This window comes from Pinus tabuliformis, chromosome J (assembly GCF_031772625.1).
Source record: "Pinus tabuliformis cultivar Carrire ecotype Pingquan chromosome J, CPIR1, whole genome shotgun sequence".
NCBI lineage: Eukaryota > Viridiplantae > Streptophyta > Pinopsida > Pinales > Pinaceae > Pinus > Pinus tabuliformis.
Window position 1 is genome coordinate 1,483,619,517 of NC_142295.1, and position 24,832 is coordinate 1,483,644,348.

Sequence of the window (24,832 nt, forward strand, 5' to 3'; positions counted from 1 at the left end):
ATAGCAGCACATCTAACAATGTTATTGAAGAAAGATGAATTTTCATGGACTCCAGAAGCAACAAAGGCCTTCGAACATCTTAAAGAGGCAATGTGCCAAGCACCAGTCTTAGCTACACCGGACTTCACAAAAACCTTTATTGTAGAATGTGATGCTTTACGAAATGGAATTGGTGTTGTTTTAATGCAAGATGAAAGACCCATTGCTTTTGAAAGTTGTCCAATCAAGGGAAAGTTTTTACACAAAGCTATTTATGAGAAGTAAATGTTGGCAATACTACATGCACTTAAGAAATGGCGACCCTACCTAATGGGAAGACACTTCAAGGTAAAAACGGATCATGATAGCCTTAAATAATTTTTAGAACAAAGATTATCCTCTAAAGAGCAAAAAAAGTGGGTCACAAAGATGTTGGGTTATGACTTTGAAATCATCTACAAAAAAGGGAAGCAAAATGTGGTGACAGATGCACTCTCAAGAAAGGATGAGGATCTAGAAGCATTGTTGTGCGCCATTTCTATCATCCAACTAGATTGGATAAACGAAGAAAGGGAGGAATGGAAGAATGATGAAGAAGTATGGGCACTTATTCAAAAGTTACAACAAGATTCTAGTACATCCGATACATTTAGTTGGAAAAATGATTCGTTATGGTACAAAGATCGCTTATACCTCTGTAAGAATTCGCAACTCAAACAAAAAAATCTTATGGAATTGCACACTTCTCCCTTAGGAGGGAACTCAGGATTTTTAAAAACTTACCACAGGGTTAAGAAGGAATTTTTTTGGGATGGCCTTGAATTGGATATTCAAAAGTTTGTGGCGGAATGTTTGGTTTGCCAACAAAATGAAGTTGAAACAGTTAAGACCCCGGGTCTATTACAACCTTTATCCATTCCAAGCCAACGTTGGGAGGAGGTTTCAATGGATTTTATCACAGGTTTACCCAAGTCTGAGGGAAAGAGTGTCATCGTGGTGGTAGTTGACAGACTTACCAAGTATGCACACTTTTTTGCATTATCACATCCATTTAAAGCCAGTACAGTTTCTATTGCATTTATGGAAACAGTTTAAAAGCTACATGGAAACCCAAAGATTATTGTAAGTGACAGAGATCCCATTTTCACTGGAAATTTTTGGACAAAATTATTTTCTTGTCTTGGTACTTAGTTAGCTCATAGCTCATCTTATCATCCTAAATCTAATGGGCAAACTTAGATAGTAAACAAATGTTTGGAAGGATATCTTCGTTGCTTTCTATCTGATAAATAGACACAATGGGTCAAATGGTTGCCTCTGGTTGAATGTTGGTATAACACTTCCTTCCATACAGCAACAAAAATTACCCCATTTATGACAATTTATGGATATCAACCACCATCCATCACATCATATTTAAGAGAAAATTCTAAGGTTCAAGCAGTGGAACATCACATCGAACATCAAAAACAAATCCTCCAGCTCTTAAAGGATAACCTCGTGTTGGCACAGAATAGAATGAAACAACAGGCAGATCAACATCGTAGCGAAAGAAGTTTTGATGTAGGTGATTGGGTATTCTTACAGCTACAACCATATAAACAAATGTCCCTCAAGCAAGCTAAGAAGGATAATAAATTATCACCAAAGTATTATGGTTCGTACAAGGTGTTGCAAAAGATTGGTACTATGGCATACAAATTAGAGCTTCCTGCAGCAGCTCGAGTGCACCCAGTTTTCCAAGTTTCATGTTTAAAGAAGGTTGTAGGCGACATGTTCCCAGTTCAAACAATATTTCCAGAACTTGACGAGGAAGGAAAAATTATATTTGAACCGGAAGCAGTCACAGAAACAAGAACTCGATAGCTACTAAATCAATTAATTTTGGAGTATCTCATCAAATGGAAGAACTTATCCGCTAAAGATTCCACATGGGAGGATGAGAATTTTATATAGAAGCATCCAGAACTACTCAAGCGTTGAGGACAACACTTTTTTGAATGAGAGGGGCGCGTTAGGTCCCTATAATACAAGTGATTACCCCATTACTATTGTAGTTGTATCCCTTATTAATATTGTTGAGCCCCTATTGTCCCCATATTTTTATTACTGTGCCCCATAGAATCCCTCTATTGTTATTTTTGTGGCTTTATATTATTATTGTTAGGTCGGCTAGGTTATATTGTGACTCCATAGACTCCTATATATAGAAAGGAGTTTTTGTCATTTGAATCATCCAAGAATTGTTCAATTGTGTAATGTAAAGGAGGTTGCCCCCTCGAAGAGGCTGAATTCTAAGGTGTTGATCTCTCTTTTCTATCTTTTTGTGAGTTGGTTTCATAACATGGTTAAACCACACAGTCAATTGAATGAATCTCAAATGTCTCACAAATTCTGCCAAGAAGATAGCACCAGCACTTGCCGATTTTGTTTTTGCAGAGCAACTAAAGTCGGAGGTCGGCCAACCAACTCTTCTCAAGCCAATTCTGAATGCTTGTGACCACAGAGAACAAATACATAGATAGTAATTTCCAGATTCAGTTTTAGTTTTAGTTTTAGTTTTATTTTTTCCTTAGATGAGGATGGTCATTTAAACCTCCTCCTATATTTTTGTAATAAACTATTTTAGAATTTAGCTAGTAGTATTTCAACCCTTCTCATGCATTTAGAGAAGAGTCTTGAAATTTGTCAAAACTGTTTCCTCAGAACATGCACTTCTACACCCTCGGAGGAGGTTTTGATGAATGAATGGAACAAGATTTATTGATATCTGTGTTTAATATATGCTACTGAAATTCATTTTTGTACTCTTAGTAGATGTTGAATTAAGAAGAGATAAATCATTATTGCTAAAGCTCATGAGTAGAACTTGATATCAATGGTACTTTTATCTCTTAACGATTTCTGCTTATGTGTTTAAGTGATATTTATGTTCAGTTATTTATATATGAATGCTTGAATGTTTGAGTTATCATTTGGCACTTTTGTACGGTGATGGCTATTATATTGATGCTTGATATATGAATGACTTATTATGCGATATGCTTTTCACAATTGTTTCGGCTAACTTTTTATACGAAACGGTTCATCTTTATTGAATTATTTTCTCATAGCGATTGAATGATCTTTATTACCAATTGCTGTTAGAAATTATTTTAGGTCGCATAACTGAAAGATTAAATCCCAGGTTAGTTTTAGAATTAGATATTTCTACTCATTAGAACACAATTGCATGTTGTTAAATTAGATTTAGAATAAAAGCATTTTACTTAGGAATTATTAGAAAGGAAATATCAATTCTCAACACACACACACAAATTGGGAAACTGGTCCCATTATCCCCAGTCAGACCTACAAACCCAAACGGAAAGGAGCTTCTTTCAAGGTCCGGACCAGGTGGGTATCCCCCTTATTGTAGACCCGATTTTCGGGGCTTCAATATGCAATTCCTCCAAGGTGAAGGCTAGCCAGCTAAATTTTTCTCCTTTCTGAATTGATGTTCTGCACCCTAAAATACACATCAATATGTATAATCTAGCTATCTAGCTTTTCTGCATATAATTCTCCATCATAGATTGGAAAACCAAACTTTACATCTAATTTAATCAAATATGTTTTCTTCTTTTTATTTTGAGGGCTAGAAGGAGGTGTTGATGGAGGAGGCTCTTCCCCTTTCCCTTTACCTTCTGAATGGGAAACTAGAAGAGGTTCCTCTACTCCTTTGCCTGTTTGAGATGCTGAAGTGCTTTCACCTCGGCCTTTCTTAAATTCTCGATACATCTCTTCCACCATGGCTCTCATGGTCATGAAACTGTCCATGAACTGAGGTTTTGATCCCAAGGGAATATCTTCTGCCATTTTCCTCCGAGGATAGACTCTTCCAATTTCTGGATTGGCCTCAATAAGTTCTCCTTTTCTGTGTTTGAGCTTTGACCTAGTTAGCATTCAAAAAATCTAGCACAAGCTTGTCTAACCTTAGCAAACCTAAAGCTCTGATACCACTTGATCTGAAAATGCAGATCTTATATTACTTTTAAGGTATTACATATTCATGTGCGTGGATTTGCCTATATTACTTAGTGCAACGGATCGATAAGATTGTGAACAATATAGACAATTGAGCAGTTAGAGAAACATAACAGAAAAACACACACAAACATAGCAAGTTTAATATGGAGTTCACTCAAAACTCTTGGACTACGTCTCCTGGTCCAGCCTTCAGTGGTGACCTCTCTATTATGTCTTCAAGAGCGGATTTTTACAAAATGTGAGCTCAAATTGAGTCTCAAGACAACATATACAAAACAACAGGAGTTTGCTTGAATCCCTCAAGCCTCTATGAGTACACAGACTCTCACTCTCTGTCTCTGTCTTTGCTCTATCTCAGCACTGCCTGTCTCTATCTTTGTCAGTCTATGGCTTTAAAGCCAATCGGCGCTGTCTGTTCGTTTCCCCTCCTTGGGCTCTCTGGCTCCTAGCCTCTGTCTACTCGAATAACCTTCTAAGCATTAACAATCATGGCATAATGTCTTCAGGAAAGGTGGCCACTTTTTCTGCAACGGAAGGAACCATTAAGAATTTTAAATCCCCAAAAATAGTGCTTTTTGTTTACACAGAGAAGCACTGTAAAACACAGGAAAAATTTGTCAAATCATTGTTCATCATACTTCAAATATTATGAATTTTGCCCTATATTCCATCGAGTCCGCCTTTAAATCGCTATTGCATATCCACCATTGATCTAAGTGATCTTGATCTAGCAGTTGAGATTCATTTCGGGCACCGAAGGCGTACGGAGATTACCCACCCGAAAAGGCGGTTTTCTCATGCCACGTGTAGGCCAGTGGATGGGATTGGGTGGAGCCCATCCAATACCACTTACCGCCTAAGGCCCACCTAAAATCCTACCCATTACAGAACTCAAAACATATATATCTACATGTATATCCCTTTCGGGTCCAAATTCATCGCTTTATTCGCATTTCCTTTGCATTTCGTTTATTCAACGAAAATGTGAAATACAAAGGAAATTGTCATTTTCCAAATCTCAAATTATACAAAATATCATTTATAACTCCATCGGGTCCAGCTATCGCAAGTCATATGTATATCGGTCCCGCTCTGTTGTATTGCTCTGATGAGATATTGCGATGCGATTGATTGCAATCACATATCGCATAGACCCCGAGCCGTTTGGTAAGTGCTCTTTGTATTTTCCGATTGCGATGTTGCGAGTTGACTTGGGCCATCGATCTGCGCACTTGATCGACGGTCCTCGTTCACCCATACTGATCACGATCTCAACTATAACATGGTCACCTTCGATAGCCTCCGCCTGTTACTGCCGATTGCAATATGCCGATCGGATCTAGACCATTGATCGGCCAGATCCAACGACTCCTGTGAAAAGTTGTTTTGACCTCCGATAGGCTCTATTTCCACTATTTCCTTGTGTTTTTCAGTCTTGATAGTGTAATCTGCCATTTTTAAAGGTTCTTCTTTTGTGATAGTTTTAATCTTTAGAAGATTTTGAAGACTTAGAGGGTTTTCTAAGATCCATTTTGGATCAGGCTCCAACAAAGAAAAGTCGCCCTCCCCAGAAGAAGAGGAAGAAGAGGATGATCAGACAGAGCAGGGAGGAGAGGACCCACAAAAGCCTCCATTCCTTATCAAGCATCTAAGGGGACAAGAAAGAGTAGGGCCACAGAAGAAGTCCAAGGTCAGCAAGATGTCCATGGACCTGATCACCCTAACAGAGGGGGATCTAAGTGACATTGGAGATACAATGCCAGATGCCACCGCAAAACTACTACAATAGTTCGAGCAGGAGTAGCAGCAAGTGTTAGGGGCCATTCAGGAAAATCTATGAGAGCTGCAGATTCAGGCATCATAGATTTGTGCAACATCCATCAGTTTGGCCATTGGTACTTCAGAAGTCACTGGGATGCTATGTGCGAAGGAATTCTGAGCCATAGTGCTTCCAGATGGAGCACTGACGACAAAGACCGAAGCTGACAGGCCGGTTGTCAGTGCACTCAAGGGAGTAGGGCTGAACTTGGCAACACTTCCTAGTGAGTGCTCCACCTGCTGCAGGATGGGGTGATCGCGTAAATAAGGATCCGCGGACAGCACGCTTTCCAGGTGATTAGCGAACAGAACATTAACGATGCTCAGATGGTCGTACAACAAGATTCTGCCATCTCCACTGCAAACGACGTAACTGATAAGAAAAGTCGAATAGTCTAGGTCGTGGAGGAATCATACCGAATGGTCCCGGAGTTGGCCATTCCTGCAGATGAGCTGGTAGATGTGCGTGTTCAGAAACTTGCTACAGGGGTGAACGACGCCCGCACAAAATTGGAAAAGGTTCAGTTGGAGCTGAACCTCCAAATTGCAGAATTACAGTTGAGGTCCAGCCTTCACCTCTATTGGAATTCAAGGAGTAGTGCACGATTGCTATAACAGAGGCAATAGCTACAGTAGAAAGTACAGTGGTGAATTGCACAACGCGTTTTGAACAGTCGTTCGAAGTACTAACCAACCTACAAGAAGACCCTACTGTGCAAAGGTTGGAAATAGAGGCGCGAGAGCTGTAGTAGCGCTACGATGAGGTAAAAGGCACAACGCATATTGTTTCCCTCACAGAGAGACTCATAAAGCTGCAGGAGGTCAAGGCATTGAAGGAGCAGGTAGATGCAGCTCAGCACAAGGAGGCAGTGCTGAAGGCGTGCCTAAATCCTTGTTTGGAAGAGGCCTACTTGATCACGACCTCCACTGAAGTCAAGTTGGCTAGTCTGCAAGAGACTCAGTAGAAGCTTCAGGCTGACAGTGTAGGGCTAACAACAAAGCAGTTGGTCGAGGAAATAAAGCAGGCGACCGCACAGTGCACAACTAAGTAGTGGTCATATAGGTCGAGTTGGGGGGTCTTCGCGCTAAGATCTCCGCACCCACAGAGTGAATCGAGGGCAAGTCACCATGTTTGTGTTGGGGGCCTGTTGGGAACGAGTTCTCCCAAAAGCTATTTTTGGGGCTAAAAGCCCATGTTTTGGGGCGGAAGGCCCAAATTTTGTAATAAATATGTAAAGTCTCAGCATTTTGTGGTTGCGAAGCATAAAGGTGTCAAAGGGTTGTCTGCCCTTGTTTTGTAAAGTCTCATGTCGGATGTAAAGATTTACCCATGGTCAACAGACCATGGGATTGTATAAAAAGGGAGTCTTAGAAGAGTCTAAGATTAGTAGGAGAATAGTTTTGGGTAAGAAGTTCTAATTTTTCTCAGGTCTTAGCATAGGTAGAGGCTTTGCAGCTGAATGCATAGAGGCCTAGGGTGGAAGTCTACAACTGAGTGTGTGGACCCCTGCAGCTGTGTGCACAGGGTGGATAGAGTCTATACTGAACTTGAGATATAAATGAAGATAAGTATTCTATGAATCGCTGTGTATTTTGTCTTTGTTTAATGCACCTAATTATATTATGATATGATCTGGGTTTACATTATAATGCTTGTTTAATTCACGAATGTATTCGATTATATTTGTTAATTGAACGCAAAAAAGAATAAAGGATTACGCAAAGGTAACTATAAATGCATGATAGATTAGGTAGCACTTAAGATAACTTGGGAACTTATATAGTAACGTAGTCACAAGAGGCACGTAAGTGCTTGGACCTCAAGTTAGGGCTGCGCGAAGATTAGTTGGGTACCTTCATGAAGGTACTGAAGGACAGAAGAGAAGGAACATTGATAAGCCCTAAAAGCTTATCGATCTGCATGAAGGTAGGATCAAAAAGTATATATCGACATTACGACCATCTTAGGGTGCGGAAACTTGGTTCCTGCATCCCCCCATACTACTTTGAGTGAGACTTCGGTCTGCACTCCGTGGACTGATGCGGAAAGGGCCAGCAGTGTAGGGATTTGCTTGGTTGACTAACGTTGAACCTAGGTCAGGGCCCATCCAGCCAATAGAGTTTGAATGTCACTATAGAACCTAAACTTTTGGCGATGCTACCTTTGGTGACGTTCAGTTTTTGGTGACGGGGGCTATGGTCTGCCATCATTGCTCATATGAAATGGTGACATTCACTATCCATCATTATAAATCATTATTGGTGACAGACTTTGAATTTCACTACAACACCTATACTTTTAGCGACGCCACCTTTGGTGACGTTCAGTTTTTGGTGACAAAGGCTCTTTTTACCATCGCCAATGAGCTTATGGTGACATTTTTTGCCCCTCACCAATGTCCTTCTTTCTTGTATTGCATGGTAGAAAAACAATATGCTACTTTTCTTCACTAAACTCGCGTGCATACGCGACTTGGTTTAACAGAACCCACGTATATTTCTTGAGCTTCAAACTTTATCATTTCTCTAAATTGAATCTTCTGAATTGTAATGCATTCTGTCACATTTGTATTCATTCTCGTACTCTTTTGTATTCATTCTATCACCTCTAAACTAACCTGTGAATTCTGTTACAAGTGAGGTCCCATCAAGGACAACACATGCATCATAATGGCAACAAATGAGAGGTTATTTCTCCTTGTATCTCTATGATCATTATGGTGGATTATATGTGGTTTATATAGCTATGATTTCATTGGTATTTATGTCCCTATTATGTTAGTTATTTACATGTTTTACAACAACATCCATTAGTGGCTCTCATGATGTTCTTACTTATTATTAAATGATCAATGTATCTATGACCTAATGGATGAAATGGCATCTAATGTGATAAGGATACAATGATTCATAACGAATCTCAGATAAGTATGAGACCACTATGCTTGGATCTGTTATTTACACATGTAGGTTGCCTATTTACTAAGTGTTTGACAAAATGCCTGTCATGGCTAGTGGGGGTCCAATCAAGGTCTTGAACAAGTATTTTCTTTAGTACTATAATTTACATGTTATTTTACTAATTTAGAGATATGGTTCAATTCAAGGTAGTGTTGGGCATGGAATCCCCCCAAGGCATGTTTTGGGGCTTGAAGCCCAAGTTTTGAGCAAGTCTTTTGTAAAAGCTCCGCGAATTGCGAGCGCGGGGTGCGAAGGTATTATAGAGTCTCAGGGTTGTCCGCTCTAGTTTTGTAATGTAATGTCGGCTGGATATACCTACCCATGGTCCGCAGACCATGGGACTGTATAAATAGAGTGAGGCTTTAAGGGTAGAAGATAACTAATAAAGAAGAATGAGAAGTCTAAGTGATTGAGTCAGAGTGTAAGGTGTGTCTGTGGGTCTTAGAGTAGGAGAAGGCTCTGCAGCTGAGTGCGCAAAGGCCTAGTAGTCCGTAGCTGAGTGTGCGGACCCCTGCAGCTGAGTGTGCAGGGCAGGTCGAGTCAGTAATCATTGGAAGAAATCAATAAAGAGAAGTTTTGCTATAATTCTACGTATCTTTCTTTGGTTTAATGCATGATTGAATATAATTTACGGGTATATTGTTTATGTACTACGTGAACATATATGAATGTCTTATATTGTTAACTATAACTTAAGAAATTTATGTAGGCGAAGGTACTTAAGTGATACTGGAAGATAAATAAGATCTCGGGTAATAGTGCAAAACGCGGCACAACCCCCTGGTTAGGGCTGCACAAAGGCAGTATATTAGGCTGTGAGGCACAGGAAAGTGTGCAAATCATCATGCATGCAAGGAGAAACAAAGAACCATTCAAACTCATCAGACATCTCCAGGGTGCAGAAACCCGATTCTAGCACCCTCCCATACTACTTCAGGTGAGACCTTAGTCTGCGCTCTGTGGATTGTTGCCGAAAGGGCCAGTAGTACCTGGATTTTTTGGCTAATTAACTCCAAACCTGGGTGAGGCCCCAACAAGCCAACAAATGGTTCTGTTTCTGGGATAGGGATCTACATAGAGATGTCTGATGTCGTATCACTGGAATCCGACAAAGAAAGGAATTGAAGAGTGGTTGGACAGAAAGATTCACGACTTTGCAGCATAGAAAAATAGGAATCCGCGATTGTCAAAGGAAGAGTGGTTATATTTCTACTTGTATATGAAGATCCATGAAATTTTCTTTCCATCCTTCCTTACTGAGTTGTACGAGTGGATCACGAAGCTAGAAGATAGCCAAGGAAGGTGTAAGATCGACAAAACCATTATGTGGACTACAAAATTGGTGCATAGACTGGAAGCATCAGAGGATAAGATCACACACACTGTCAATCACTGGCTTGATTGAATCATAAAAGGATTCATCACCAAATTCATGGTAGATACTTCAGTCAGCTATAGCGAGGTAGAACGGTGCTTCCTCAAGGGACCACGAGGTGAGTACGTTAAATATTTGAACACTTCGATTAAAATGCTACTATGTGAAAATGTGAAGAAACTGATGTTTGGGGCTACGTGTAGTGGGAGAATCTACAGAAATGAAGGTAGCACAGAACGAGAGACTAGCCCCTTGATTTCACCTCAGTGAGAAGGCGAAGAAGAGCTCGCGAACGTCTCGCCAAGAAGTGCGATCAATCTGATAAGGCAGAGAATTTCGCGCATACCACCCCCACCCACACCACCTCCAATCTCACCATCTTCACCCCTGACTTCACCCATCCCCCACCCGCCACCACTGTGAAGTAGTATGGCCAGCGCAATAAAGCTACCAATGTTCAAGGGAGTAGGGAATGCAGATTCATACCAGTTTTGGTTCGTGATAAAAGTTGTATGGGAAGCACAGGGTGTCATGGATGACAATATAAAGAAGGAAACATTGGTCAGCACTTTGCAGGATCGTGTGTTGACCTGGTACATTAAGCATTCCAATGACAATCTGAATGTGGGGGTAGTGGATATCCAAGTTGCGCTAAAAAAAGAATTTAGCAAGCCAAAATCGAAGGCAAAGTCGATTATTGGATTCAAGGAAATCACAATGATACCAGGCGAAACCTTGTGGGAGTTGTATCAAAGACTGAAGTGCACAATTCGCGAAGCAAACATGACATTAACAGATGAACAACACCACGAATGGTTTATCGCATCGTTAACGCCACATCTACGGAACACGCTAGCACAACAAAGACTAACCACTCAGGCTGAGGCTTTGGAGGTTTCAATGAGATTGCATGAGACTCTGATACAAGATCCTTACCTGGGAGTCTAGCAGATTCATGCACAGTTGAAAAACTTTTGCCTTGAGATGTAGAGTTTGAAACAGGATAGGACAACTTGTCCAGAAGTGTGCGACGAGGTATGGTGTGTAAAGTGGAAGGGCCAGGGGCATGAAAAGGACCACTACCCGGTGTTCATGAATTACCTCATGGGAGGAGGACCAATGCCAATGAGACCAAAGGCACAAGTAGGAACAAGTGGGGCACTTGTGTTATGGTGCACGATTTGTCAGATAGGAGGAAAGCATGCTATAGATAATTGCCATCTATTATAGAAGTATACACAGAATTCCCAATAGTTGTTCTGTACTTTCTACAGGTTAGTCGGCCATGATGAGGGCACCTGTAGAAGTTATGAACTAATAATGGATTAGACTCCTACCTACAGAGTTCAGGTCGAAACACGGCCCCTCGATCAAAATGCAGGAATGGCGTGCACTGGATTTGAGGGGCACAGACAAGGCCAACGTGGAATGGGACCAGGAAGAGGTCGTGGACAACTTATATGCTACAATTGCAGAGGGCCGAGGCATTATGCCCACAATTGTTCAAATCCAATGATACCATCATGCTTGTATTGCACACAGTTTGATCATGAGATGGAGGAATGTCCCACACTGATAGCGAGGTTGCACGATAAAGCGGCACTCTAGCCTCCCCTAACTCAGAACCTTCAAATGATGAGGTCTGAGCTGCTCAAGGAAGACCCTAATGTAAATATCATGCTCCGGAGTGGTATTACAATAGGGGATGACAAAGGCAAGTAGCTTGAAGAAAGCACCTGGGTTCGCAAGGCTCCAACGAAGGAACCAAAATTTGATTTGGAGCATGCTAAGGAGACCTTCATGGAAGCTAAGAGGAGCTTTGCTGATGCCTCCACTTCAGGAAGTAAAGACAGACTGGATCCAGACATGGACCCATCGATGCTCACTACGTTCCTGGAGACATGCATGAAGCTACTACGTGACAGCAAGGTTGTAAAGGGGCTGCAAGAACTCATAACTAGATGCATTAGGACCGCGCCAAGAGAACCATGCATAGTATGGAAGCTCAGGAAGCACACGATGTGAACAAGAAGGGAGATGAGATTGACCGTGAATATCAGGGAATATGAGATGGATCAAGTGATTCTGGATCTAGGATCAGACGCGAACGTCCTGCCAAAACAAACATGGGAGTGCATGGGAAAACCTACATTGCAATGGTCTCCTATCCAACTATGAATGACAAACCAACAAAAGATCCTACCTATGGAAAGACTGCAAGGTATCATAGTAGACATTGAAGGAGCGAGCATGCTAGAAGATTTCAAAGTGATAGAGATTGATGATGACAGTAATCCCTACCCCACACTATTGGGAATAGATTGGCCACTAACATGAATGGAGTGATAAATCTAAAGAAGCGCAAGATGATTTTTGAGAAAAATTCACTGCCCATAGTGGTACCTTTTGACCCTGCAGAAGAATCACACTACACAGAGACAGTGTGCAACTACGACAACGATGATGACTTGGATTGTATTTACAAAATCACTGCGAGGGAATAGGACTGGCTAAATCAAACCACGGATGGCCGAATCTCGTGGGAGCGTGAAAGCTCCTACACATCAGATTTTGATGAAGAGATAGAGCGATGGCAGAACCGGTTACTCAAGGTAACCAAGCTCAACTGTAACATGATGATAATATCGTTGCACTTCGTAGCAATAGAGGTAAGAGATCTACGTACATATGACGGGTTGAGCGAGGTGGACGACTTCCCGAATTTTTTTTAAAGAGAAGTGTCGGAACAACAGCACTTTGATGCTCTAAAATGGGTACTGCGTGCTACGCCTGCAAGGTGGTGGGGTACACACCAGAAGAGTTTTGAGGGCACGACTGTCAAAGGATGATGCACCTACGATTTGGGAGGACTCAAATGTGGTTAAAAGACAAGTATGACGGATGGGATGATCCACGTGCACACCTCGCGAAATGGACAAAGGTCTATGGGGAAGATCCCCAACCTGAGTGGGTGCACCTATTCTATCATACCCTAGATAGTATACCCATGAATTGGTATATAGAAACGGAGCTCTGCCATGGCACGAACGAATGGGATATCTTACGCGAGGGATTCCTGTTAACCTTCATGTTTGAGGATCGTTGGTCGGATACTATTGATGATGCACTACAAGCAGTAAAAGTGGTTATCTTTAAAATGCCCTAGGAGCCAATGGAAGTGCTTCATCCTGAATGGGCGACCCAGCTGAGCTGCGCGCTAGAGTGTTACAATGTAAACATGGAGGAGGATGACGAAGATCTGCGCAAAGTTAACATTCCAAAAACTGAAGGCTATCGCAAGGTTCAAGGGTCATTGATTGAAGACCATGACATTACCGCGCTGGTAAAAACAAAGCAGGTAAACATTGATATGGAGGCTGAACCGAAGTATGCAACACTTGGCGACCACTAGGATGATACCACGGTGGATAAGGTCGTTGAGTTACTCCGCGAGTACCAAGACCTATTTCCGACCAAGATCATGGACTTAAAGAGGATCATTGGTGATTTAGGGATGATGAAGATCACCCTAAAACTTGACGCAAAGTTGGTTAAGCAGAGGCCTTACCACTTGAATTTGAAGTAAAAGGAAAAGGTCCGCTTAGAACTAGACAAAATGCTCACAGAAGGAATCATTGAGCTAGTGGAATAATCCAATTGGGAAGCCCTATGGTAGTACAGGAGAAGAAGTAGAAGGGCGATATAAGAATATGCGTGGACCTCAGGAAATTGAATGATGCCTGTGTGCATGACCCATTCCCAACTCTGTTCACAAACGAAGTATTGGAAAATGTTGGTGGGTAAGAAGCATATTCATGTACTCATGGGTTCTCAGGGTACCTCTAGATCAAAATCGCGTCGTAAGACAGGAGAAATACCACCTCCATGACTGAGTGGGGATGATTTCAATACACTGTTATGCCATTTGGGTTAAAGAATGCGCTAGCCATCTTTTTGCGCATAGTTGTTGCAACATTCAAAGAGTATATCCACAAATTTCTGGAGGTCTATCTGGATGATTGGACTATATTTGGATTGGTTAAGCACCATGTAGTGAGCTTATGCTTGATGCTGGATACTTGCCGACGATAACAAATCGTGCTGAACCTCAAAATGTTTATGTTCCTCATTCCCTTTGGGAACCTGTTGGGACATGTGGTCTACAAATAGGGACTAATGGTAGATCCCGTGAAGATTACAGTAATTCTGAATTTGGAAGCACCACGAAGTGTTAAACAGTTGCGTGCTACCCTGGGACATACAAGGTACTATAGGAAGTTCATCAAAAGCTATGCCTAGATCATCGTGCCAATGGAGAAACTGTTGAAAAAGGATTTCATGTTCTACTCGAATGATGATTGCATGAAGAGACTGGATGTATTAAAAGAGAAACTAGCCTCCGCCGCAATCCTGGTCTTCCCGAAATGGTATGTTGAGTTTCATGTCCATGTGGATTCATCATGTATAGCACTGGGAGCAGTGCTCACACAAGAAGGTAGAGAGGGCTTGGATCACCCTATCGCGTTTGCAAGTCGTAGGTTGTCCAAAGTACAAAAAAATTATTCCACAACCGAGTGTGAGGGGTTGGCTATGGTGTATGCACTCCAAAAATTCTGGCACTATTTGCTAGGAGGACATTTCAAGATGTATACAAACCATTATGCGCTAAAATACTTGGTCAATAAGCCTGTGTTGGGGGAGCGCTTATGGAGGTGGCTCTTATTGTTCCAAGAATATGACTTTGAGGTCATGGTAAAGCCTGGATGCCAACGCAAGACCAGATCACTTATCGCATTTGAGACAGGTGAGGAACCTACTAGTTTGGAGGAAGGATTACCTGACGCACAACTCTTTGTTGTGTGCATAGCGGATGGACACTTTGAAGATATAATCCACTTTCTGACAATAGGACTGCGCTAAAGGAATACTCCGTCCAGCAAAAGAAGGAACCGGTTGTGTGCACGGCTGACTTTTCTGTCATCGCAGGGAATCTGTACAAAATGGGGAATGATGAGATACTACGAAGGTACATACCTAAATTTAAACGAAATCAGAACCTCGCGGAAGCTAATGGGGGTGCTACAGGAGGACACTATGCAGGATGATTGACCGCGCAAAAGGTTCTCCGCGCAGGGTTGTGGTGGCCAACCCTTCATCAGGGTTCAAAAGCACACTGTAAGGCCTGTGATATATGTCAAAGGATGGGTAAACCATCGCAGAGGGATGAGATGCCTTTGAATCCACAAATGACACTATAGCCCTTTGAAAAGTGGGAAATCGACTTTGTAGGACCTATCAAACCTCAGGGAAAAACGGGTGTGCGATACATCATCACCGCGATAGAGTACCTGACTCGTTGGGCAAAAGCACATCCGGTCAAAGACTGCATGGCCGCCACGGCTGCAAAGTTTTTGTTTGAACATGTGTTGACTTGATTTGTCTGTCCAAAAATCCTAATGGGTGATCGTGGTACACATTTCCTAAACGAAACCATTAGCGCGCTAACAAGATAGTTCAAGGTGTATCATCAGAAAAGCACACCTTATCACCCACAATCCAATGGGATAGTAGAAGCATTCAACAAAATACTGGAGACTGCGCTAACCAAAATATGCAACACGCAATGAAGCAATTGGGACCAGTGCATACTTGCAGTACTGTGGGCTTATAGGACAACGTGCAAGAAACTGACGAGACAGACACCTTTCCTATTAGTTTATGGTGTGGAAGTTGTCATGCTAATACTTTGAAGTTTTGAAATACGTTTTGAAGTTGTCACGTCCATTTGAAATACTTTGAAGTTTCGAAAGCTTGAGAGAGCAAGGAACATTTGGATGGCCTCAAGTCTTGCAACAGGAGCAAAGGTTTCTTCAAAATCTATTCCTTCTTGCTGCGCATACCCTTTACAAACAAGTATGGCCTTGTTTCTAATTACTTCTCCATTTTCATTCAATTTATTTTTGAAGACCCATTTTGTTCTATAACATTCTTATCTTTTGGTCTAGGAACCAACTCCCAAGTGTTGTTCTTTTCGATCTGCTCAAGTTCTTCATCCATTGCTTTGACCCAACATTCATCTTTGCCTGCCTCTTTCACATTTTGTGGTTCAGTGGAAGAGAGTAATGCCAAATAGCTTGAATCTTCTGCAATTGTTCTTCTTGTTTGTACACCTTCTTCTTTCTGCCCCACAATCTGAGATTCTGGATGATTCTTCTGAACATATATGGGTGGAGTCTTCTCTTATATTCTTGTCTGCTCCTCTGGTTCTTCTTGAGTTTCTTCTTCTTCATCATTCTGTCTTTGAGGTAGCCTTCATCTTCTTCGATGTATTCATGATGTACTTGCCTAGGAATGTATCCCTTCTCATCAACCACTACATCAATGTTGTCAACAATTCTGCCAAGTCTTTTATTGTAGCACTTGTATGCTTTGCTATGTGGAGAATAACCAAGAAGAATTCCTTCATCTGCTCTAGGTTCAAGTTTGCCAAGTTTCTCATCAGTATTCTTAATATAACATTTGCTCCCAAAGACTTTGAAGTGCTTCACCGAAGGAGTCTCACCACACCAGAGCTCATGAGGGGTTTGAGTGTTGTTAACACGGACATTTGTTTTGTTGAGAATAACAACCATAGCATGTGCAGCTTCACCGCAGAAAGTTGCGGGAGTACCCGACTCATCAAGCATAGCACGAGCCATTTGTTGGACTGTTATGTTCATTCTTTCCACAACTCCGTTTTGCTGAGGAGTTATAGCTGTAGAGAATTCTCTTCTTATCCCATGCTCTTCACAGAAATCAAAAAATTCATTCGAGGTAAACTCCCCACCTCTGTCAGATCTGAGGCACTTAATTTTGTATCCTGATTCATTTTCAACCAAGGCTTTGAAGGATTTGAATTTTTCGAATGCTTCATCTTTGTGCTTCATTAGTCCTAACCAGACAAACCTGGAGAAATCGTCAATGAATAATATCAAGTATTCTTCTCCTCGAGGTGTTCTTTTTCTGAATGGACCACATCTATTTGTATGTACTAGCTCAAGAGGCATGCTAGCTGATCCTTCCTTCTCTGGAAAATTAGTTCTGGTTTGCTTTCCAAACTGACATGATTTGCATATGGTGTTGTCTGGAATTTTGATATATGGAAGATTGCGAACTACCTGATATTTGCATGCTTTCCTTATTTGTGAAAAGCTTAGATGCCCCAACCTCCGATGCCATAGCCAGTGTTCATCATCCTTGCTTAGATAGCATTGTTGTTGTCCTTCTTCAAATACGTATAGATTATTTGGAGTTCTTTTACCTTTGATCACCGTTTTACCTATATCAAGATCATGAACAAGACATCCATTTGTTCTAAATATCACCTCGGTTCCTTTATCACACATCTGGCTGACACTTAGAAGATTATGTTTCAATCCATCAACATACAAACATTTCCAGCCTTGACCTTTTCTTTTAACTGAGCAGTGCCTTTTCCTTTTATAGTTGCAGGAGTATCATTTCCAAAAGAAACTTTCTTTCCCTTTTCTAGAGCAGAATATGACTCAAGTTTTTCTTTATCACCTGTCATATGCTTCGAACATCCACTATCAATGTACCATAGATTTTCCTGTCCCTCTGCATAGAATGCTATCCCACATCTTTCTGTTTGTGGTTCCTTTATTCTCCATGTTTTGGTGTTTGAGGCTTGTTCCTTTGTCTGCTGAAACCTGCTCCTGCATTCAGAATCTTCATGACCAAAGTTATTGCAAATAGAACATTCAACTTCATTTTCAAGAGCCGAAAAGTTGTTATAGGTCCTTTTTGTAATCCCGATCATACTTCTTTGTTTTTGAGCTTCTCTAGTCATGATTGTTTTATATGCAACACATTGAGCTACTTTGTGACCAAAGTTATGGCAAGAGAAACATTGTCCATTGAAGAAATTTTTGCGGTTATCAAATCTACCGGCCAAATGATTGTAATTTCTATTGTCATCCATTCTTGAACTAAATTGAGAAGATTTTACCTGTGGCTGGTTGTAGCTTTTGTTCACCCTTAAAACAGATTGCCCTTGATAGTCTCTGTTTGCAATTCATCCCTGCCTTGCCTGATGGTCTTCATTGTGCTTTTGCTCATTCCTTCTTGCTACATCAAGATAACTTTTTGAAGTGGTTGCTTGAGAATTTTCTCCATTATAGCCCAGACCTGTCTTGTTTAGTGGAGAACGCTATACATTGATAATCTCATCCAAAGTTTCAGATCCTTTGACAAACTTAAGATTAATAGCTTTTGTTTTCTCAATCTCTTTTCTAAGACCAACAATTTCACCTTCTAATTTTTCAAGATGTTTTTCCTTTTCATCAATTTGAAATTGTAGAGTATCAATGATCATATTCTTTTCTTCTATACATCTCTTGAGTCTAGTAATTTCTTCAAAAAGGCTATCCACATCTATAGCATCCATATAATCATCATCTTCAAATGCCATTAACAGTTTATAGTCATTACCTTGTTCATCTTCATCACTAATCGATAGACCATCACTATCTTCATGAGTGTAGTAACTTTTCTTGTTTGCACTCTGTTTCTTGTTCCATCTAGCAGGTTCCTTTCCTTTATCCTTATAAGGACATTTTGCAGCATAATGACCTACTCTTCCACAAGCAAAACATTTAAAAGGTAGCTTACCTCTGAACCTTCTAGAACCCCTTTGAATATTTCTGACAAAATTTGATTCTTCTTCTTCTTCTTCTGGCACGTGACTTGCTTCATAGTAATCTCCTTTGCCTGAAGCCTTGAAATCCACTTCTCTTCTGTCTGATGGACCTCCCTTTCTCATTTCATAAGCAGTTAGAATTCCATGTACTTGAGACATGGTGAGAGTTTGTAGATTTGCTTTTTCCTCTATAGCGGACACTTTAGATTCAAACTTGGGGGACAAGGATCTTAGGACTTTTTCAACCACAATAGCCTCTTTTATTTCTTCACCCAAGTTTTTCATGCAGTTAACAATTTCATCTACCCTAAGGAAATAGTTAGCCACACTTTCATCATTATACATTCTGAGATTCTCATACTGAATCCTGAAAGTTTGAAGTTTAGCACGCTTTACCTGTTCGTCTCCTTCATAGCTCGTGGCAATTTTGTCCCATATTTCTTTTGCGGATTTATAGTGCATTACCTTCACGAATTCCAATTGGGATAAGCATCCCAATAGAGTATTGACTGCTTTGGCATTTGTTTCATATTTCTTCTTCTCGGCCGAATCTATAGGAGTAGCTGAAGGAAAAGTGTAGCCTGTCTCTATGATATCCCAAACTTCTGTACCAAGAGATTGAAGATAGGCAGTAACTCTTATCTTCCAATAATTGAAGTTTCTCCCATCAAAAATTGGTGGCCTGATTGATGCTTCTCTCTCGTAGTTGCTCATGATGAATGATCTACCTTCAAGCGATCAAGCTTCTCTGAAGGACCTGCTATGATACCAATTGTTGAAAATAATACTGAGAGGGGGGGGGTGAATCAGTATTATCAAGTTCTTTTAACAAATCTTCCTTATTTACACTTTGAATTATTTTTGCATATCAGTACCATAAAATAATGAGCATGAACAAGAAAAAACAGATAGTTACACCAAAGAACACCAGATATAAGGTGGAAACCCAATGTGGGTGAAAACCACCTGCTGCAATATGTCTCTATCTTCTTTCAAATTAGAAACTCCTGTTACAATGATTTTGTATTGGTGCAGTCCTTTACCAGTACGCAGGCTGCAACCTGCAGAGAGCTACAACTCTCTCTCGTTTTCCAGTCTCTCCTGGAAGGGAGCTACAACCCCCTACTTCTTTTCTTTCAAGGACCACTTTTCATAAATTTTCAAACTGGATCCAACAACAACATTGAAGCTCATAATCAAACAACCTTCTGAATCACCCAATCACCAGATCCATACATATACAATGATATTATGAGAGTTATCAACCAGATCTAGTACATAAAGATAAGTCATTAATCATGCTGTTATCTGAACTCAATACCAGTAACCAAACATCAGTTATGCACCCAAAACCCTGCAGAATAGTCAAAGGCAGTTAAAACAAATTTTAAGCAGGGATCGCAACTTCACTGGTATAGATCTGCGGATATCTGTACTACCTCCACACCTGCGCCTTCTGTGGCGCCGCAACCACCGCACCTGCGCCTTCTGTGGCGCCTCCGCACTGCGCCTTCTGTGGTGCCTCTGCACTACGCCTTCTATGGCGCCTCTGCACTGCGCCTTCTATGGCACCTCCGCACTGCGCCTTCTGTGGCGCCTCTGTGGCGTCTCCGCACTGCGTCTTCTGTGGCGCCTCCGCACTGTGCCTTCTGTGGCGCCTCCGCACTGCGCCTTCTGTGGCGCCTCTGTGGCATCTCCGCACTACGCCTTCTATGGCGCCTCCGCACTGCGCCTTCTGTGGCGCCTCCGCACTGCGCCTTCTGTGGCGTCTCCGCACTGCGCCTTCTGTGGCGCCTCCGCACTGCGCCTTCTGTGGCGCCTCTGTGGCGTCTCTGCACTGCGCCTTCTGTGGCGTCTCCACACTACGCCTTCTGTGGTGCCTCCGCACTGCGCCTTCTGTGGCGCCTCCGCACTTCCGCAGCTGCAGCGCTCGAGAGATCACCCTTCACAGATTCGCTTTCAACTTCCCTTTCATAGATCAAACTTTTAAAACAATAACCCAATATTTCAGATCTTAAGATATTCGATTTGCAAGAATGAATTAGCCAAGTGATCTCCTTTGCTTTATATAGGCAAGCTTCTTCCTAAAATCATGGATCAATACCATAGATAACCAATACAAGGGGCCCAAAAACATGGGGCTCAATAATACCAAGGACTAACCACCATGGACCAAAGGTAAGTTCTCCAACATATACACACATTTGATGAGGTACCATGGTCCAAAACCATAGGTTCAAATACCAAGGACTAACTACCATGGAGCAAAGGTAAGATCTCCAACATGAAAGTGCGTGAACTTTTTCTCTACATGAAATAAACTTTTCTCTGCATAAAAGTGCGTGAACTTTTCTCTACATGAAATAAACTTTTCTCTGCATATAAGTGCGTGAACTTTTCTCTACATAGAATAAGCTTTTCTCTGCATATAAGTGCGTGAACTTTTCTGCACTATAATTTATCATCTAAGATGAGTGGGTTGCCATCAAGTACAACATATGTATCATAAAGCCATACCAGAATCATAATGCCAACAACGCGAAGGCAGTATATCAGGCCACAAGGCACGGGAAAGTGTGCGAAGCAACCATTGCACAGGGATAAACAAAGAACTAGTCGAACTCATCAGACATCTCTAGGGTGTGGAAACCTAGTTCTAGCACCCTCCCATACTACCTCAGGTGAGACCTCAATCCGTGCTCCACGGACTATTGCCGAAAGGGCCAGTAGTACCGGGATTTTCTTGGCTAATTAACTCTGAACCTGGGTCAGGCCCCAACAAGCCAACAGGTAGTGACCTTGGCTTTGGGCCTGAAAAAGTGGCTCAAATCCTAGAGTTGTTGGCATAACACTGACAATTTGGGTCTCTAGTCAGTGGCAGGCAAGCATGTGAGAGTGACTTTGAGTTTTTGGTCACATGCATACCTTGTCATGGGAGCGACTTTGGGTTTAATTCATCTAAATGCTAGGTTAACTCATGGGTTGGGCATTTGGAGTGGTGGATTATCTCTTCGACATCCTAAAGCACCTAAGGGGGCTTTGTGTGTTGTGTTTTTGTTTATCCCATTTCCTTAAGGTTACCTAGAAATTTTAATCATATCATAGTAGCCTCTCGTCACATGTTTGCCCTGGCTGGCTAGTTTCTTGGGTAGATGTGCGAGGAGGGTGTTACAGAGTGGTATCAGAGCATGGTTCACCCCTTGGACTAGATGTGTGGTGTGCGTTGGTCATGCATGCATTTCAGTTGCATGTGTGTCTCTTACACTTGCATTCCATGTGCTTTTTTCATTTGCATGGTGTTGATCATGGTCGTAGTGATGTCGCCATGTGAAGGTTGATGATGTTGTTGTTAGGATGTGACGTCATGAGTGTATGGTTGTATATGCATTTGTTATGCACATCAATGTTCACATATTATCAAGTGCATGTGATATGATTGTTTTTGTCATGCATGAGGTCATGGTTTGTGTATTTTATATGGTCATGCAACTGGACTCTAGCTAGAAGGATGTGTATATGGTTTGGTACTCGTGTTATATGTTTATATGTAGTTGTTATGTATGTATAGCCTTGGTTATAGTTATGCATGAACAATACATAAAACATGTCTTCTGAAGTCATTATATGAAATTTAGGTCATCATGGTTCTATTGGTCGTTATGATGCTAATGTGTTGGCTGAGATAGAGTAGGGGATGCAGATCATCATAATGAGGTTGCAGCATTAGACTTTGGGGTAAGAGAAGATCGACATACATGTATTGTATATTTGGCATGCAAGTATGTAATTTAAGGATTTCCATATGCATTAGTTTTATATACATTAGGTTCATGTAGATGTCTTTTGATGTTATCGTTACATTCATGATAGATGTTAGTTGATTAATGTAGTTATATGCACATCAGTCAGATAGTCAAGAATGATAGTAACATGTGGGTGTAAGCATTTCTATTGTTGGTTAGGTTAGATAACTTGATGATTATGTTATATGATATGTTGTTGATGAGTATTTTATAGGTTAATTTGTTGTTTCTATATGATAGTTAGCTTGACGATTAGGTTTTATGTTGTTTATGAGCATGATATATAGCTTATTGTTGTTATGTGCTATTAAATTGATGATTAGAGTTATTTCATTGAGATGTTAATGTTGTAATTTGGATTGGTCATATGTGTGATGGTTATGTTCATTACATTGAATATATTAATGTTATATGTATTGTATTAACCTATTTTGACCTATGCAGATGGTTATGGTTGTGATATTCAGGTATCAACCAACATATTTGTGGTATGGTGTCATACTAATCTAGATTGATTGTACATATGTGATTTTTATGCATGAACGACAAATGCTTATGACCTTACGATGTGAACATGTTAGTTAGTTAGTGTTATGGATATCATGATTTATGTTTCAATTGATATGTTGTGAAGTTGTATTGTGCTAACCTAGCTTTATTGCATAGACAAGATAGCCTCCTCTGATATGCATTAAGGTATGAGTTTGCTTATGTCGTATATTTGGTTCTTGGTTGTTTGATTATGAAGTTTATTTGGTGTTTGAATGTTCAATGCCTAGTTGATTTATTTAATGTGGTATGTTTTCAAGTTGGTTGAATCTTTGATGAATTTCATAATATGAGTATGTGTTCGAATGATCTTGCTTTAAGATTGTTTTACTAACACATATGTGTTGAGACAGTCGATATGTACTTGAGTGTAGTAGGTGATAGTTGTAGCATTATGTCTAATGACTATGAGTTGAATATGGATTATGACATGATTGTTTGTAAAAGTTGATTTCAAATTGATAGATATGATTGTCTTGATATTTAGAACATGTGGTTGACATGTGTGAGCAATTGTAGGAACACATTCTTGGTATTAGTGTGATGAGGTAATAATTGATGTGTTTATATAACTAATAGTTGGATGATGTGATAGCGCATAGTAAGACTCAATTGCAACAAGGTAAAAAGGTAAAAGAAAGGAATTGGGCAAGAATTCGTTTGGCTATGTTTGGAAACCCTAATTCCAAACAAATGAGTGCTTGGCATATAGGGATTTTTCTTAACCTTGATCTCATCTAACATTATGTGCATATGTGCTAGATTCATGAACATGTACTTGAAAGGTATATTAGATAGTATTTAGTTATAGGTGGATCCATCAAAGGATTGGAATCCCTTTAGAGATGGCGTGGATGTGTTCAATTGCAAGCAATGTGCTTGGCACAACAAGGTAATATAACTAGTATGTTGTTATGTTTATTTGTGCACTAACAGTTATGTGTTTATGGTAGTATGATGTAGGGGATTGCATGGCAAGATGCCATGAAATATTGAAGAAGGCTCGGGTTGATATTTCCCTCGGAACCATGGGGATTGAGTCATTGTGTTTGTAGTTAGTCTTGCGCTTTTGGTCTTTGTGATTTTCTTGAACTTGATTTGCAGTTTTGTTATGTATAGTGCATAATCATGCCACTTTTGCGGTGTCATGTTGCTTTTTGTTTTCATGGTCTTCTTCTTGCTTGTTTCTTGTGCTTTCATTTTAAGTTTTGAGTCTTGGGAATGGTTTGGGAAAGAGGAAATTTGATGGAGCTCGGGAGAGCTGTGTGGTACCTGAAAGGTAATGTAAGATTCAAATGAATCTCTGTGCATGAGTAAGCACACAAAGGGTAAGACTATGAAAGCCAGTTGGACTAGTTGGGTGCATTGCGGTAAATGGATGGTGGTAGTAGAGTCATGAGAAAGGTAACCAGAAAAGGTAAAGTAAACAGATCTAAGGTGTCAATTTCCTTGTCTATGTTTGGAACAATTGTTCTCAATGTTGTGTATGAATAAAGGAAGTTCTCTTAACCTTGAACTTGATATATAGTAATTATGTTATGATCATGATTATGTTGATGTTTATACATTGAGGTGTGTATGTATATCATGCTTGACAGGGTCGTCATGGATCATGATTAT